Consider the following 20,388-nt stretch of genomic DNA (forward strand, 5'->3'; position numbering starts at 1 on the left):
TATTATTATTCACGCATCTACTATATCTATCTGGTAGAAATGCCCCAGAATAGTGTGTCGTATGCATCTCTTTCCAATTCTGTGGTCAGTGATTCTCCATTGGTAGTTTGGAAGCTACCACGTTGGGAGAATTTAAAACACAGAAATTAACTGATGCTCCAAGTCAGTTGTCTCCTGACCACGGAAGTCAGCTGTTAAACATTTACCAGCACAACACTGTCAGGATAGGTTCCTGGATTACGAAAAAGAATGAGACATCGCCTTTATAAATATTATGACCTAATATTTATTTATGAGAGATAAATATTTGTAAGATATCTTCTAAATGATAAAATAGGGGTTAAAGGCATTAGAAAAGAAGAAAGAGACACAATTAATTTTGCTTTAAGTGTCCTGAGGATGTGTCATAGAATAACATAGAATAATAACCTTTGAACTAGACCTTGAAAGTTGAGTAAAAAATCATTTGGCAGAGATGGGAAATGCTCTTCTAAAAAAAAGCAAAGGGCGAAATAGGAAATAATACTATTAGTAGTATAATTGAATAAGTACACAGCAGTGTTTCTCAGATTTTTCCACTTAGAAAAGTGGCAAAGAACGAATGGGTAATTCTGGTGGTCTGAAGTTGCAGCTTTAAAAGGCCCACTGCTAAGATGGAGTTTCTTTGATTTCTTCTGTTTCATCCTAAAAATGCACTGGAGTTTCCCATTATCTTTCTTATGTATTTTCACTTGCAATACGGCTCTGTTCTCTTTTCCATCCCAACCTCTCTGCAAGGTAGGGGGAAGTCTTTCAGTACATCAAAATACTAATACTTAAAGCTATGAGAGAAAAATCAATATTATCAATAAAAACATTTGTATTTCTTATATATGCTCTGTTCTGAGGATATAAGGATTCACCAGTAACCTTTCAAAACGGAGACAGAAATGGGCATCTTTGTCCGTGACCACAAGAGGCAGTAGCAGGATGGAGTAGGACCCAGGGGAGAGAAAAGGAAGTAGGTAGGGAGATCAAAGGAGGAAAAGAATGGAATGAGTCTAAGCACTGAAGGCTACACTATGAGTATATGTTAAAAAACATTTTGTATTAATTATCAGGAGCCAGTAAAGTGTGGTCTTTCTTGTAATGAACCAGAGGTAGACGTACCATGAAGCTAATGAAGCTTAAGTGTCAGGGCCACTCACTTGCATGGCCCCTTCCAGGGTCAGGAGTGGCCCCAGCAATATGTTCAACTGGTCAAGACGTTTTGTTAAGTTTGTAAAACTAAGATATTTTAATTACGATTAGTTAAGGCCACTGTCTTTTCAATCCCAACTTTCCTTCTGGCATAACCGCTCTTGCATTGGGTATATTGGAATGACTGGTAATTTGGGATGTGGTTAAGGGGAAGTTCAGATGAGATTTAATTTTGCTGGAGTGTGTGGGAAATATTCATGTGGCTTGCTGGCACTTCCACTTATCATGAAGTCATTATTGGCAATCACCCACTGTACCACCTCCTGTGGCAACAGTGACAAGGACATGCAGGGTCAGAGGTTATACAACGATATGAAAACGTCCAACTGGGTCCAGATACAGAAGAACACAGAGGAAAAACAAAGTTTAAAATGTACATAGTCAGAAGCTGATCTATGAAAAATGCTTCCAATTATCATACCCGTATTTCTCTTTTTATCAGAAAGATATCTAGTATATTAAATTATAAATGCTTAATATACTTATTTTTAATTTAAAAAATCACATGAAGTAGAATTTATGAGGATTCTGTCTTTGTTGTGAAAAATCTGTAGCAATACTATGAACAGTGAGAACATCTATGAGTATAAGAACAGATTTCAATTGACCGTGTTAGAGGAAGTACTTATCTATCATTCAGGTTTCTCCATAGAACATCTTACTAATTGATACCATGCAAAGAGGTGATCAAAAAGTATACAAAAATTTTGTGAAAAAAATTAGGTATGTCTGACAACTAATAATAAAGTTACGTTATTTCTGGATTTTGTATGTTTGTGGTGTTTGTCAAAATTTTAAGTGCACAATATGTTGTGACTTTTTTCTCTTTACAAATATTCATTTTTGTATCTAATTTTGGATTTGCAATTTTGTACATGTTTCTTATGGTTGGCTCTCCAAATCACAGACATGTCAGTCTCCTTGAAACCTGCATCTGCCCCTGTAAGGCTCTGTACCTGTATTCCCCTTCAGACGTCACAGGGTATAACTTGTGTAGTATAAAAATGACATTTTAACTTATTTACCAGCTGAGCTACTTTAAAAAATCCTAGATATTTAAATAAAATTAAACTTCCAGGAACATGGGCGATGTCTATCCTGTGGCTCTGTGACTCTGGCCACTCTACAAGTATTCTAGTTTGAAAAATATAGACTCAGGGCTTAGCAGGCATGAGTGGCTATGAAAGGCTGGGAAAATGTAGGTTGGGCCAATGAATTAAGGACATTGCATACTGTGTAGAAGAGTTTGGATTTTTTTCCCCCAGGGATTTAAAAATTCCTGAAGGGTTTTAAGCAGATCTGTGTTTTGGAATGAACTTTAGCAATGGTAGAGGCAAAGCATTGGAATGGGGGTAAATGATATAACTGGTTTTGAGGCTATTGCAATAGACTTTGCTCAAGATCATGAGGACTTGAATTAGGCCTGTGAAATAAGAATGGACAGGAGAGAACAGGTTTTAAGTGTTATCGAAAGGATCAATATCCCTGTGACTAACAGGATACAGAAATGGGTGAGAGAGGGCTGCCAAAGATGACTCCAAGTGATCTAGCTTGAGCACCTAGAGGAACAAGACTGTGGATAATAAAGTAGGAGAGTGCAGCATAAGCAGATTTTTCACAACATAAATAGCAGTAGACCAGCCTGGGCAACACAGTGAAACCCTGTCTCTACTAAAATACAAAAAAGAAATTAGCCAGGCATGGTGGCGTGTGCCTGTAGTCCCAGTTACTCGGGAGGCAGAGGCAGAAGAATTGCTTGAATCCAGGAGGCGAGGTTGCAGTGAGCCAAGATTGCGCCACTGCACTTCAAAAAAAATATATATATATACATAGCAATAGCAAACAAATTGGATTTGGTGCCTTACAAAGTTATGATACAATTTTAAGATATAATTTTAAAATTCTGTTAAATTTCTTTACATAAGTATCTTACATTGTCTTTTTCTGTTAAAAGAAGGTAATTTTGGTTTACAAGCCATATCTTAGGTGATATTTTAGCAACAAGAAACTTAAATCAGCCAACCAAATAGTTTTTTGAGCATTTACTCCGAAACCAGCATAAAGAAGCTATACAGTTTAACATGAATTCTGAGAAAATATACAAAATATCCACTTAAATTTAGTGTAGGGTTGAATGTGGTGTATTCAACAACAATTTAAAAAATATGTCTGTACTTTAGGTTTATAAAAGAGAACAAAATTATAAAACATTGAGGGAAGAACTTCAGAGTTCATTCAGTTAACTTCCATTCAATGCTTGCCTCTCCCAGTCGATTCTCCAGGCCTCCTTTTTGGGTATGTCAGTTATTCATTTGAAGAAAGCCATGCTGTCTCCCCTAGGACTTCTCACACTTGAGCCCTCCCCCTCGCTTCTATCTGTGACCCTCTCCATGATGGCATATGACATCCTCCTAACCATCATGGCCATTCTCCCCCTGAAGCCCCAGTGTTTTCCAGCATTTCTCTTTAGCTTTAGAATTCACAACAAACGATTAAATCAATACTTAGGTACATTTATTAAAGCAATCACAAAACAACTCAGCTATATCCAGTCTGTATTTCACCATTTCATCCTTAAGAAAGTCAGGAGAGTCAAAGTGAAAGATTACAATGTCTATAGCATTCTCCTATGTTGGTATACACCTTGCAAAGGAAATTGGTCTAATAGCATACATAATCTTCTAGTTTATCACCACTTTCTTTCCCTAAGCGTTCCCCAAAAATCAGATGAATAGATATTTTACGAAATTTTTTTTTTTAGGACTGGGAGGATTCAGAATCTAATTTATAAAACCGATAAATTAGATTTTGAGGATTCATAAGATGGTTGAGATTTATAAATTAGATTTATAAAAATATTTGCTTTTCATTTGTTTTCCATTACCAAACTGTCCTGCATGCTACATTCCTCAAAGTCAGTTCATCAGGTTCTCTCATATTTGAATATTATCATTCATGCAGGAAGAAAATATAATGTTACTTAGAACACCTAGATGCTTTTTCATCAGTTCCCTTATCTGATAGTTGGAAGTCTTTTACAGGTAGCCTTCCCCCGTCCCCAAATATTCTATTTGACAGAGAAGACTGAAGCAAAATAAGACTTAAGCTTCTTTCCTTTTTCTAATACTGTAACATCTCCTTATAGTCGACATTTTCTCCAGTGTTGAGTGCATGTTTAATCTGAATGTATACTTTAAATGGCCTCTCTTTTCCTACAGTTACCATTTCATCATTTTTTAGCAAGCCTCACTTCATTTTAGATTTAAGCTTCCCTTTTTCTTACACTGGCTATTCTTTTCCCATTAATGATACTTTCCTACTTTCTTTCATTATACATGTCCTTCTTACATCTGAGTCCACCGGGAAGAATACATGTACCCATACTGATTTTGATGACTGTAAATATTTTTCTTTAAAATTATTCCCAACCATTCCATTTGAACTTAACTTTTGAAACTTTTATTCCTCTGGCACTCTTTCCTTTCAGTACCTCTGTTCATGAAATATCCAATTTTTGTCTGAGTGTTTAAAAATGGATCTTCCTAAATTTTAGTGCGTACACACATTTAATTACGTTCAGGATTTCCCTCCCTGTTTATCAAGGGCTCCACAAGGCAAGATGTTTTCTCCTGGGATCTCGTCATTTCTATTTCTAGAACTGAACAGAATTATGTCAAGTATTTTGCCTCACTGTTTCCTCTACCTTCAGAGAAACTGTCAGATAGTCATATAAAATATCACCAGTGACTGTGTTTTAAGCAGAATAGGATTTCTAGCCTATGTTTGAGAGCAGCTATGGATCTGTGGATAAGTCAGATACACGTGGTTTAATTCTAGCTGTGCTACCTATAATTATTCTGTCCCTGTACCTCATTACACCTTAATTTCCCAAGAAGAAACAAGTTACCTAATGGTTTACCTGGTATTCACTCAATTAAAAGGCGCAGGATTTCTATCCACTAAAAAGCTGGGAAGCTCAAATAATTTCTTTTTGGGACTGAGTACCACCTTTTCTTATGCTAGCAGTCCATCCTTTCAACCAGTCCTAATTACCTTTATATATTGTTTAGAGGCTGCAGCTCACCAATTCCACAGGAGTAGCTGAAGTAAAGGGGACTGTGTTAGAGTGTGGTACCCTGGGAGGTAAGGAAAGATCTATTACACAGGTACAGAGACAAGAAAAACCCCAGGAGTAGAGTCTACTGGGGGGCTGACATTTTCCATATATTTCATTGGTTTTTAAAGTATCAGATAACTAGGCTATGTAGGTAACAGTAGGTAACTACCACATCCATCTTACAGATCTGTAGTAAATGAATACTTACTAGTCACTGTTAATTGGGCTATTAAAATGTACATACATTTAAAATTAGGCTCTATATTTGAAAATGGAGATTCTAAGAAGAAAGTGAACAGAACCAAAGTCATAACTTCATGTATTGGACAACATGAGGCCCCACGGGGATCTCATTCTAGAATGAGTAAATAAATTTAACAGAAAATATCAACTTGGGTACATGAGAAGAAAAAGTGAAAGCCCTCAAATTCAGAAAAAAAAGATAATAATTTTGAAAATTATTAAAGGGGCCAGAAAAAATTTAGAAAATGGCTTGGAAGTCTAAATAGGATCCAAGAAGACAAACCCAAAGGAAAAGAAGCAAAATAAAGCCCAAATAAAGGTTGTCTGAGGGATTTAACAAAAGAGGAAAAGAAATGGGGGAAAATGAAATAACACCTGACATTTGCATTGGAAGCAGTAATAAGCAAAATGACACTGCAGAATCCAAAATCACTTTCATAGCAGACAAGCTGGAGAAGCTGTGACAGATGCATGGGATAAAGTCAAAGAGCTGAAAACTGTTTTTTAAAAACACGATAATTATGAACATGAAAGACAAAGTACTCACAATACTTTGACGTCTCTGATTCCAGAACAATGAAAAAATAGCAAATAGACTGTGTAAGATTGAAAAATTTCATTGAGCAGAACACACCACGTCTGTGGACTTAGGAGCCCACCCAAGATCAGACAAGTTTAAGAAAAAATAGCTACAATTATATATACTCAGCTCAAAGTTTTACATTATAGAAATAAAAATATTAAGATCTATAAGCATTCATGAAGGTGAAGAAAAAATTTACCTAAATGGAAAAATATCAGGCTAATCTCTTTAACACAAAATGCTAGAAAAAAAAATATCATATTTTCTGAGTTCTGACGTGAATAATATCAAGCAAAAATAATGTTACAATATTTAGTGTCATAGGAAATAAACACAGCTTGCAACTGAATTAGCAACAACTGAGAGAAAAAGACACAAAGAGAAAAGAATTAGAGAAAATATAATGCAAATGTGTGAGATAGAAAGACCAAATAAGTTAATTGATATTCAGGAAAAAAAGAACCCTCCAAAATGAAATGGAATAAAATGGTATTGAAAGATGTAATTGAAGAAAAATGTTCTGAAACATGCAATAAAAGTATACAAAAAGTTGGATAGATTTTACTGCAATTTAAAAACATAAATCACAAAGCGTGGCAAATATTTTCATCGAATACTACAAAGTAATATCTTTCATAGGAACAAAGTTCTCACAAATCAATAACAAAACAAGAAAATGGACAAAAAATACAAACAGTTTATAAGTACAAAATGGCAAATGAATAAATAAGAGTATGCCTAAACTCCCTGGTCTCATTAAAAAAATAGCAACAAAAACAATAACATATTATGACATGTGATGGTTAATTTCATGTGTCAACTTGAAATATGACATAATACTTTTACTGCAGACTTCTTAAAAAATGAAAAATGGCCAGGTGCAGTGTCTCATGCCTATAATCTCAGCACTTTGGGAAGTCATGGTGGGAGGATTCCTCCAGGTCAGCAGTACAAGACCAGCCTGGGTAACACAGTGAGACCTGGTCTCTACAAAAGATAAAAATATTAGCCAGGTATGGTGGTACATGCCTGTAGTCCCAGCTACTAGGGAAGCTGAGGCAGGAGGATCACTTGAGTCCAGGAAGTTGAGGCTGTAGTGAGCCATTACTGCACCACTGCACTCCAGCCTGGGCAACATGAGACCCTGTCTCAAAAATAAAAGAAAAATGGAAACACAAAGGAGAACCTAACTTGACAGATATTTGGTCAAACATTATTCTGGGTGTTTTTTGTAAGAATGGTTTTAGATGAGATTAACATTAAAATTGGTGGACTGAGTGAAGCAGATTGCTCTCCCTACTGTGGGTGGGCCTTATCCAATTAGTTGAAGGCCTGAGGAAAAAAGGCTGATCCTTCCCTGAGTAACAGAGAATTCTTCCTGCCCAATAGCCTTCAAACTGGGCCATCATTTTTTTTTTCCTGCCCTTGTACTCAAATTGAAACATCAGCCCTCCTGGTTTTCCAGCTTGCCAACTCACCCTACAGATCTTGAGCTGGCCTCCATGACAGTGTGAGCCATTCCTTATAATAAATGTCTATAAACACACACACACACACACACACACACACACACACACACACACACACACACACACACAGATCCTGTAAGCTCTGTTTCTCTGGAGAGTCACCAAAAGTAATGGCAAAAACCACAATTACTTTTGCATCAACCTAATATACAATATTTACTATCAAAATCATACTGCTAATAAAACAATTAAGACTAACTAGCTCTTGCGTTGGGAGACTGGTACCTTCAAAAAATGTTACGATTGTAAATTTTCAACCTTTCTGGAAGACAGTTTGATAATTCCAATATTTCTAAAAATCTTATATCCTTAATCTAGTAATTTCATTTCAAGGGATCTGTGAAGTAGAAATACAACATAGCACACTCACTGCAGATTTTTAAATATTAAAAATGGGGATGGAGAGAATTTTAACATTCAATGCTGAGGAAAGGTAAACATGTTTGATAAATCTATCATGAGACAGACATTGTGAATCCATTAAAAAATGTTGAGGTATACTCAATGCATGGGAAATTCTAATAATATAACATTGAGTGAAATAAGCAGGAGATAAAATTGAGAGATCTCAATTTTCTATTATAAAACAAAAATGTATAAATCTAGACATAAACAGAAACACATCAAGTGTTTATATCTGAATGATGAGGATACCTGATTTTTATTTTTATTGTATATTTTTGCTTTCCATAATTTCTAAAACAAATATTGATTAATTTTATAAGAAAAATATAACATTATTTTCAGAAAAAGAAAGAGTAGGCAGATCCTTGCTTCTGAGAATCTACAAAGTAAATAATACAAACCTCAAATCAATTGTCAGAAAATCCTTTTGAGCCAGGAATGGTTTTTCTTAAATTGTATGAAGTATCCTGTTTGACAAGATGCTTACATTTGCAGGTATTCCCTTTTTCATTAGAGACATCTACAACAGAACTTCCTCTATAAAGAACTGTTTTCTTTCCTGAATAATACACACTTGACCATCTGTGGTTGTACGAGCTTTTTCAGTTTTCCAACTGGAAATCTTTGAAATACTGAAAAAAACTTTGCATTATAGAGCTTCTGACAATAAAAGGTGCCCAATTTTCCATTTTATCACTAAAATTTGTAAAGGGAATAAAAAAGATGAAATGTGATCTCATGAATATCTCTATCATTACAACTCTGCCACCCGCAATTTTACAATTACCTATTTCCTAATGCTCTATTCCGCTTGATATTTCAAATGCCTAAATTCTTAGCACTTTGCATTAAAAAGTAATCATTAATCTTCCTGATTCTGCATCTAGTTAATAAATTAGGATGAATATAGACTGAGACTCTTATGGCAACATATGTTTTCACCGTTTTAACCCTGAGTTAAAGTTAAACATAACTTTAAATGTTCTCAACATGTTAACTGTACTATTATTGTAGATGGAAAATTGAATTAGCATACAAAATATTTAAAATAATTATCTGAAACAATTTGATATCATACAAAAACTCATCTCATATTAAGATGTAAATTTCCTTAAAAATAGATAGGAGAAAGATGTGTTAATAGAGAAATAAAAATTCAGGAGAGACAAAAGCTAATAGCTATAATATAGCCCACCTCACCTCCAAAAGAAAAGAAGGAAACAAGAAAAGAGCAAGAACAAAGCACACTCTCTAAATCATTGAAAAACATGAGCAAGCAATCAGAAAAATTAATGTAGGGAGATGAACAAGTAATCCAAAAAAGAAACAAATGCTGTATAAATCTATGCAAAGATATTCAAACTCACAGGGTTGTATAAGAATTAATGAGAGTATGCACTTAGTAGAGTGTCTGGTACATGATAAATGAAGCTATTAAAACATAACTAATAATTAAATAAATACAAGTTTAAGGTACTATATATGTGTATATTTAGGTGTGTGCAAATCACACTGGCAAACATTAAAAACTTATAATTCCCAGAGTTGGCAAGAATGTTGGGAAACAGGCACTGCCATTATTTGTTGCTTTAGTGTAAACACGTGCATCTTTTTAAGAAAACACTTTGACAATATCTTTTAAAGTAAAAAATTATACATATATCATTGAGTCATTCCACTGCTTGAAATTTTCCCTATAAAAATATTAACATAAATGTACAAAGATACCTATATATGGATATTCATCACAACAATGATATAAAGAAGAACTAGAAATAGTTCAGAAGTCTGTCAAAAAGGTTGATTAAATCAACACAATAGAATATTACAAATTATAATGTAATGGGTATTACATACTGACACAGAAAATGAGTATTACATACCGATACAGGGTATTACATACTGATAAAAAGCAAACTTTTTATTTACTTTTCAGTAAATAAAAAGTAAATTGGAAAGTGCACATGATATTCCATTTTTGTTGTGATTGTGTGTAAAAAAAAATAATGCTTACTTTTTAAGTCACCCAGTCTATGGTATTCTAGTACAGCAGCACTCACCGACCAAGACAGTCTCATAGAAGACTGTAAGCTTTAGAGACATTTTTCTTTCTCATTTATGATGAAAATAAAACAAGCTCCTAACTCAGGTTGGTAGAAGCTTCTGAGTTTCAGAAATATTAAAGAATTTAGTGCTTGCAATCTTTATGTCAAACATGAGTGCAGAAGAAAAGGATGGAAATGATGTAAATAATACTTTCAAAATAGCTGGAGATAGCAAAATGGTAAGCAACTCTTCAGGACTTACAGGGTCAACAATGTTTAACTGGGCTTGTCTGATTGCTTACATGTAATTACTACTTCATATGAGACACACATTCATAGACTTATACATATGGCTCTCACTTATTGTCCCCTCCTCTGTGCCAGGTACTGTACATGCATTTTCCCTAGACGCATCATCTCGCTTAATCCACATCACAATCCTAGGACACAGGTTTTATGATGCCCATTGCACAGATGGAAAACTTCAAGCTCACAGAGGGTAAGTAATTTGCTCAGTGTCACACAACTAGAACATGCCTGAGTCGGTATTTGACTCATCGTCTATCTACCTCCAAAGCCCCTGCTCTTTCCACTGTACTCCAATCAAAGATAATTTTAGAGGCATATCTTAAGATATATTTAGTACAATGAGTTTGTGAAAGTGTAATTTTAGGTCTTTGTATTTCAGTACCTGGGTATTCTAGATATGAAGTTGTGTTAGTCTATTCTCACACTGCTATAAAGAACAACCTGAGACTAGGTAATTTATGAAGAAAAGAGGTTTAATTGACTTATAGTTCTACAGGCTGTAAAGGAAACATGGCTGGGGAGGCCTCAGGAAACTTACAATCATGGCAGAAGGTGAAGAGGAAGGAGACATGTCTTCAATGGCAGGAACAGGAAAAAGAGAGAGCAAAGGGGAAGAAGCTACATACTTGCAAACAACCAGATCTCATGAGAACTCTATCACAAAACAGCACTCTGGGGATGGTGCTAAACCATTAGAAACCACTCCCATAATCCAATCACCTCCCACTAGGCCCCACCTCCAACACTCAGGATCACAATTCAACGTGAGATTTGAGTGGGGATACATAACCAAACTATATCATACTACCACTGTCCCCTCCCAAATCTCATGTCCTCACATTTCAAAACACAATCATATCTTCTCAACAGCCCCCAAATATTAACTCATTTCAGCATTAACTCAAAAGTTCAAGTCCAAAATCTTATCTGAGTCAAGCCAAGTCCCTTCTGCCTATAAGCCTGCAAAATAAAAAACAAGTTAGTTACTTCCAAGATACAATGGGTGTACAGGCATTGGGTAAATGCTCCCATTCCAAAAGGAAGAAATTGGCCAAAACAAAGGGACTACAGGTTCCATGGAAATCCAAAACCCAGCAGGGCAGTCATTAAATCTTAAAGCTCCAAAATAATCTCTTTTGATTCTATGTCTCACATCCAGGCCACACTGACACTAGGCGTGGGCTCCCAAGGCCTTGGTCAGCTCTGACCCTGTGCTCTGCAGGGTACAGCCTCCACAGCTGCTTTCATGGGCTGGCATTGAGTGCCTGCTGCTTTTCCAGGCACATGGTGCAAACTGTCAGTGGATCTACCATTCTGGGGTCTGCAGAACTGTGGCCCTCTCCTCACAGCTCCACTAGGCAGTGTCCCAGTAGGGACTCTGTCGGGACTCCAACCCCACATTTCCCCTCTGTACTGCCCTAGTAAAGGTTCTCCATGAGGGTCCTACCCCTGCAGTAGACTTCTGTCTGGACATCCAGGCATTTCCATACATCCTCTGAAATCTAGTTGGAATCTCCCAGGCTTCAACTCTTGTACTCTGTGCACCCACAGGCTTAATACTACGTGGAAGTTGCCAAGGATTCTTATGGCTTGCACCCCCTGGAGCAGTGGCCTGAGACATATCTGCGGCCCTTTTTGCCACAGCTGGAGCTGGAAGGGCTGGGATGCAGGGTATCATGTCCTGAGGTTGCACAGAGCAGTGGGGCTCTGAGCCTGGCCCACAAAACTATTTTTCCCTCCCAGGCCTCTGGGCTTGTAATGGGATAGGCTGCTGTGAAGTTTTCTGAAATGGCTGGGAGGCATTTTCCCCATTGTCTTAGCTATTAAGACTCAGCTCCTCTTTACTTATGCAATTTTCTGCAATTGGCTTGAATTTCTACCCTGAAAATGGGTTTTTCTTTTCTACCTCATAGCCAGGCTGCAAATTTTCCAAACTTTTATGCTTTGCTTCCCTTTTAAATATTTCAGGTCATTTCTTTAGGCAAATGAGCATAGGCTTTTAGAAGCAGCCAGGTCATATCTTGAACATTTTGCTGCTTAAAAATTTCTCTTCTGCAAGGTACCCTAAATCATCTCTCTCAATTTCAAAGTTCCAGAGAGCCCTAGAGCGGGGGCACAATGCCACCAGTCTCTTTGCTAAAGCTTAGCAAGAGTGACCTTTACTCCAGTTCTCAGTAAGTTCCTCATCTCCATCTGAGGCCACCTCAGCCTGGACTTCATTGTCTATATCACTATCAGCACTTTGGTCACAATAATTTAACAAGTCTCTAGAAAGTTACAAACTTTCCCTCATCTTCATGTCTTCTGAGCCCTCCAAACTGTTCCAATCTCTGCCTGTTACCCCATTTCAAAGTTGCTTCCACCTTTTCAGGTATCTTCATAACAATGCCCCACTCCAGGTACCAATTTTCTATATTAGTCCATTCTCGCACTCCTATAAAAAACTACCTGAGGCTGGGTAATTTATGAAGAAAATAGATTTAATTAACTCTCAGTTCCACAGGCTGTACAGAAGGCATGGCTGGGGAGACTCTCTAGACTCATATAGCCTTGAAAAATAGCCCGCATTCTGGGTACACTCTGGCACCCATGGGGGAGGAGGTTTGGGGAGCAAAATGAAGCTGGAGCTCTTTCAAAGCTTCAGTCCCAAAGAAAATCCCAACTTGCAAGGCTTTCTGTATTTCACGTATCTCAGAGTTCAGCCAATGCAAAAAATCTATTCCTTGGGTATAGGGTAAGGAGACAGGGAGTTACTTGTTAAAAACAACTAAAAGCAAGTGATTTAACATCATGGCTATCTGAGCCAGTGGATAACAACAATGGAGCAAAAAACCTCAAAAGCTTAAAAGAAAAGCTGGAGCATGAGATATACACATAAGCTTTGGAAAGCTCCAATACATTCCTGGGAATTTAAAATGCCATGTGCATGCTTGAGGCTTTGCTCACGTTCAGGAAAGACCTGAGAAGGCCCTAGACTCTCTCACCACTGGTTGACTTTGAGGGTATATATAATGTGAAGGCTAAGGCAGTTACTAACTTCCTGGTAGAGTGTTGAAGTCATGCCCCAACATGCACATAGAGCCTTCCGGCAAAGACTAGGAGACTTCTTCATTACAGGCATTTAAGGAAATCTCTGTTCAATCATTAGCTGACCACTAAATTAATGAAACAGAGATGTCAGTGGCCACGTGTGACAAAGAATATAGATATACAAAATTAAATCTGTAAATTCAGAAAAGTCAATAAACAGCAACTATTACTGTGAACAGAAACAACAAATCCTGAGAGAAAAATTTATGATTTCTAAAATTTCCACATAGAATGTCCAATTTTCAACAAAAATTTACAAAATATGCAAAAAACCAAGAAGGTATGATGTACACACAAGAAAATAATGAATAGAAACTATCCCTCAGGCAACCCAGATCTTAGATTTACTGAACAAATACTTTAAATTAGCTATTTTAATTATGTTCAAAACATAAAAGAAACTATGTCTATATAACTAAATGAGCATATGAGAATGACATCAAATAGAAAATATCAATAAAGAGATAGAAATCATAAAAAAGAACCACATAGAAATTCTTGAATTGAAAAGTACAATAACTAGGCCGGGCATGGCAGCTCATGCCTGTAATCCCAGCACTTTGGGAGGCAGAGGTGGGCAGATCACCTGAGGTCAGGAGTTCGAGATCAGCCTGGCCAACATGGTGAAACCCCATCTCTACTAAAAATATAAAAATTAGCTGGGTGTGGTGGCGGGTGCCTGTAATCCCAGCTACTTGGGAGGCGGAGGCAGGAGAATTGCTCAAACCTGGGAGGCAGAGGTTGTAGTGAGCCAAGACCATGTCATTGCACTCCAGCCCAGCCTGGACGACAAGAGCGAAACTCTGTCTCCAAAAAAAAAAAAAAAAAAAGAAAAGAAAAGTACAATACCCAAAATGAAGATTTCACTAATGATGCCGAACAATAGATATAACCAGGAAGAAGAAAAAAAAATTGGTAAATGTGAAGACAGGTCAATTGTGGTTACCATGTCTGAGGAACAGAAAAAAAAAATAGAACCAAAAAAATTAACATAGCCTTAGATTTTTGTGGAACAGCATCAAATGTACCAATATATGCATAATAAAAGACTCAGAGGAGAGGAGGAGAAAGGATATTTGATAAAACAATGGCTGAAAACTCCCCAAACTGATTAAAAACATTAATCCACACATCCAAGAAGTTTAACAGACTCCACTCCGAGAGACCCACACCTAGATATATAAACTGTTGAAAGCCAAAGACAACGAGATACTTGAAACCAGCAAGTTAAATCATATGACCCAACAAATTCTACTCCTAGACATATACTCAAGAGAATTGAAAACATATGTTCATATGAAAAAACTTGTACTTTTACACTCTGTGTCATTCTAGCCAAAAATGTGTAAATTCCATCTAATCTTGAAAAAAACATTAGACAAGTTTGGACTTATTCTATAAAATAATTGACCAGTACTCTTCAAAAGTGAAAACCGGCAGAGCATGGTGGCTCACGCCTGTAATGCCAGCACTTTGGGAGGCTGAGGTGGGTGGATCACAAGATCCGGAGTTCGAGACCAGCCTGGCCAATATGGTGAAACCCCGTCTCTACTAATAACACAAGAACTAGCTGTGCATGGTGGTGCGTACCTATAGTCCAAGCTACTCGGGAGGCTGAGGCAGGAGAATCACTTGAACCCGGGAGGGGGAGGTTGCAGTGAACCAGGATCACGCCACTGCACTCCAGCCTGGGCGACAGAGCAAGCCTCCGTCAAAAAAAAAAAAAAAAAAAAAAAAAGTGAAAACCAAGGAAAGACAGAGAAATTGTCAGATTGAAGACCAAGGACACACAAGCACTAAAGATAATGGGACATAGTGCATTGGATTTCAGAGTAGAAAAAAGACATTGGGGGAAAACTGGTGAAATTTGAACAAGGTTTGCAGTTTAAAGGGTTTTATCATTGTTAATTTCCTAGTTATGATCATTGTGCTATAATTATGTAAGTATGTATGCACACTGGATAAAAGGTATATGTAAATTCTATAATTTTTGCAATTTTTCTATAAGTTTAAAATTCTTAAAAGTAAAAAGAATTGACATAAAACAAGTTTAGAAGAGATCTATCAAAATAGTGAAGAGATGTTGCATGAAAAACTATATAAACCAATCAGAAATGTTTAGCTTGGAAAAAAGAACTTGGAGAAATATTTAAAGGAGTATCATGTGGAAAATATCACATTATTTTGCTTGCTTGCAACGAACCCAGCAATTAGAAATTAAACCAGAATCTAAAAGAGATAGTTTCCTATTCTACACAAAGAAGTCTTGGGAGAAAGTGTGTTCTTTCTCACGGAAGAATTCGAACATAAAGTCAAAGAATGTTTGTCAGCAATGCTGTGAAGGTTACTCAAGAACTACACGGAGATTGGATTAAAAGCTTGATAAAGTTCTTTTTACACCTAGGTTCCACCTTGTGTGCAAAGCGGATCCAGGAACTAAGGGAAGCCAAGAGAGATATAACTCAAAACATTAGTTGGATTTTTCTCAGAGAGACAAAGCAGTAATCAGAAAAGCTAAGGTTGTGGTTTGGAGTGATAATAATGTAAAAATCAAACTAAGAGAACAAGGTATTAGCAGAATAAATTGTATAATTAATCGCCATAAAAAGTCAGATATACTGAGCATGTTTAGAATAAAAATTTGAAGGAGTTAACAAGCCTTTGAATAAGAATCTGAATCATGTTTTAAGGATGTGTGGGAAACTTTATTAAAGCAAGCTAGACATCTTCTAACCCTTAGATTCCATTATCCTAAGAAGACTTCGTGGGGAAGCGTACTTTCAAGATTTTTTAATTTTAAGGTCTGAATAGATAGAAAATGCTAGTCTAAGGTTGCTATTTTTATGTGGATGTACTTGTGTTTCTGTATGCGTGTGCATGTGCACCCACAGGCAGTAATATATCCCTACCTGAGCAAATGCATGAAGAGATCCTGACAACATTCCTTTTCAAAGATGTATGGTGACTTTGTTCACTCCTCAGACAATAAGTAAATGTGCTCTCTAACAAACTTTTTTTTCATGATTCTCTTTTGAAGTAATTTAATGAAAATAAAGACTCTCATATGATATCATATTTCCCATACAGTACAATTACTTCTACTTAGTTCTAATTTAGAATAGAGATTTGTCCTCTATATTAATAACATTTCTTCTAATATAGCTTGCAAAATTAGGTTATTTTCAGAGGATTTAGCAAAACTGGTAATTCAGTTCAGAAGCAGGATAATCAGAGTAGGTTATAATAAAGATTTGTTTAGTGTATCTAAAGTAAAACATAATGCTGAAATACTAAAAAACTAGGCTGGACATGATGGCTCATGCCTGTAATCCTAGCACTTTGGGAGGTGGGAAAATTGCATGAGCTCAGGAGTTTGAGACTAGCCTGGCCAACGCAGCAAGACCTTGTCTCTACAAATTAAAGACAAAAAACAAGAAAACTAAAAAACAGTAATCGATTTTAAAATTAAGTTATAAAGTTATGCAATTTTTTCATTACAATCAAATTCTAAGCTTAGGCATAAGAGAATTCACTTAAGCCTTTGTATATAGTCATTATTCAATAAATTATTTGCTGATTTTTCTTAAGCTTGAATTCATATGAATTAGTAAGGATGAAACAAAGCAGGCATTTTAGAAGTACAAAACAACCTATCATCTTTATTGTGTCATTTTTACTGTTATTGACATTTATTAATGTGTTGGGGTTGCTTAGAAGTTAGAATATTGAGATCAAAGTAATGTCTTCATTGTCCTCTCACCTCTGTATGGCATGTCTTTGACACTCACTCCAATCACTCTATCAATATTCACATAACTGGGGTTCCAGATAAAAGGCATATTCTCTATGTATGAACATTCCTCAGGACCACATTCCCTTTACTTCCACCCTGGGTCTTGACTCTTTTTATATTCTCTTTTCCCCTCCCTACACTTTGCATGATAAGGTCTCCTTTAGCTTGTTTTCTTTACCTAAAGTAGCCAAGAATCTGTCCCAAGAAAACTAGGTGACTACTTCCAAAGACATTTAATATAAAACTACTCAATAGAGACTACTTCCAGGTACTCTCAATAGAGTTACTTCTGGTAACCAATAGCAATCACTCAGGGGCAGATTTCATTTACTTTTGCCTTTGTTTTAGTTTAAGCACCGTTCAATTATAAGATAGGAAGTTGGAAGCATTTCTAGCACTAATTTCAAAAGCGATGAATATATCCTTTAGGGGTCTCCAAACCCAGGGCCGTGGACTGGTACCTGCCCATGGCCTATTAGGAATAGGGCCGCACAGCAGGAGGTGAGCGGTGGGAGAGCCAGCATTACCGCTTAAGGTCTGTCTCCTGTCAGATCAGTGGAGGCATCAGATTATAATAGGAGTGTGAACCCTATTGTGAACGGTGCATGTGAGGGATCCCAGTTGAGTGCTCCTTATGAGAATCTAACTAATGCCTGATGATCTGAGGTGGAACACTTTCATCCCGAAACCACTTCCCACCCCCAGGCCCCATCCGTGAAAAAACTGTCCTCCACAAAACCGGTCCCTGGTGCCAAAAAGGTTGGGGAATGCTGCTTTAGAAAACTCTGAAAGTGTAGGCACCTCCTCCTATTAACTTTGAGTAGAGTATGATTCCTCATAGATCCATAGCATCATCTAGTTCAGTGACAAAGCAGCAATATTAAGTCTTTATTGGGTTTTCTACTTTATAGAAAAAAGTACAATTTTAAATTTTATAGGTAATTTTGGCTTTTCTCCAAATCAGGTTGTGCAATTTAAATCTAGGTTGAAAAATACATTTGTCCTGGTAAATTAGAATTTGATCTCTTATGTACATATAAGAAAATTTCTTTCTTACAAGATTTGACATGCCTCATGTGGTGTTTAAAATATTGAGACACATCATTTGGTGACCTCTAAATATATTAGATATCTTTACTAATCATATTGTTGTATGAAATCTTCATTGAGCATGTGTATGTTATTGTGTAGAGGAAACATGAAAGTTTTTTCTAAACTCTCATTTGTATAAATTTACATTGGATTGTTAAGGCCTTCCTTCTTCTAGTTTAGATATTTCCACTAAGGGATAAACTTACCGACCCTTTCCATAGAGTCTGTAAGTAATCACTGTTCTCCAGGCTGAATTTCAAGTTACATGGCTGGCATAAACAAATATTTTCAATATAGTATAATTAGTACAATCCTAGGATTTATGAAGGGTTGTGAGTCTACCAAGGCTATATATAAGAGGTAGGGTTTTAATCTGAAAACAGATACTTTACTAAGTTGATATTTAAGTTGATGCTTTGAGGAAAAATAGGGACTTTGTAGGTAGACAAATGAAAGAAAGGGATTTGAGATATAAAAGATATATTCAAAGGTATACAAATAAGCGATCATGGCTGGGCGCAGTGGCTCACGCCTGTAATCCCAGCGCTTTGGGAGGCCGAGGTGGGCGGATCACCAGAGGTCAGGAGTTCGAGACCAGCCTGACCAATATGGAGAAACCCCATCCCTACTAAAAATGCAAAAAATTGGCCAGGTGTGGTGGCATATGCCTGTAATCCCAGCTACTCAGGAGGCTGAGGCAGGAGAATCACTTGAACCTGGGAGGCGGAGGTTGCAGTGAGCTGAGATCACGCCATTGCACTCCAGCCCGGGCAACAAGAGTGAAATTCCATCTCAAAAAAATAAAAAAGAAATAAGAGATCATGGGAAACATCAAGCAATTCAGTTACAAAGGAAAACAAGGGAGGAGAGTGGGAAGAATGATTTTTAAAAAACTGGTTCAGCAGTTTAGTGTCAAACCATGGATGACCTATCAAGCTACAACCTTGAAGGTAACAAAAGGCAACCATTGGGTTTTAAGCATCAGAGTAATACAATCATTTCCATATTTCAGAATTTAATGGATAGATTGTAAAATGAAGAAATTATAGATAGGGGCACAAGTTAGGAGGCAATGCAACATACCAAAGAAGACAGAAGCTGAACCGAAGAGATGGTGATGAAATAAGAGATGATGGTTGAAATGAGAAACTGGATTAGGAAAACAAACATTTAGGAATTAGATTAGAAAATAATTCATGATTATAGAATATTGAGTGTAAGGTGAAAGAAGTAGAAAGTAACTTGGGTTCACAACCTGTGTATGTGGGTGGATAGTGGACATTTCATAGAGAATGTGGGTCAAAGCATTTTAGTATATCAATTTTAAACATACTAAATATGAAATAGTGTGGAGAAATAGGAACACTTTTACACTGTTGGTGGGACTGTAAACTAGTTCAACCATTGTGGAAGTCAGTGTGGCGATTCCTCAGGGATCTAGAACTAGAAATACCATTTGACCCAGCCATCCCATTACTGGGTATATACCCAAACGATTATAAATCATGCTGCTATAAAGACACATGCACACATATGTTTACTGTGGCACTATTCACAATAGCAAAGACTTGGAACCAACCCAAATGTCCAACAATGATAGACTGGATTAAGAAAATGTGGTACATATACACCATGGAATACTATGCAGCCATAAAAAATGATGAGTTCATGTCCTTTGTAGGGACATGGATGAAGCTGGAAACCATCATTCTCAGCAAACTATCCCAAGGACAAAAAACTAAACACCACATGTTCTTACTCATAGGTGGGAACTGAACAATGAGAACACATGGACATAGGAAGGGGAACATCACACACCGGGGCCTGTTGTGGGGTGGGGGGAGGGGGGAGGGATAGCATTAGGAGATATACCTAATTTAAATGACAAGTTAATGGGTGCAGCACGCCAACATGGCACACGTATACATATGTAACAAACCTGC

At 36.8% G+C, this 20,388-nt stretch overlaps 1 protein-coding gene across 9 annotated transcripts in view; it reads right to left on the reverse strand.

Annotated features, from left to right (window-relative positions):
- ADGRV1 (adhesion G protein-coupled receptor V1) overlaps nucleotides 1-20,388 on the reverse strand; it is a 606,362-nt gene that overhangs the window by 156,392 nt on the left and 429,582 nt on the right. The window lies entirely within an intron of this gene.

This window comes from Pan troglodytes, chromosome 4, assembly GCF_028858775.2.
Source record: "Pan troglodytes isolate AG18354 chromosome 4, NHGRI_mPanTro3-v2.0_pri, whole genome shotgun sequence".
Classification (NCBI taxonomy): Eukaryota; Metazoa; Chordata; class Mammalia; order Primates; family Hominidae; genus Pan; species Pan troglodytes.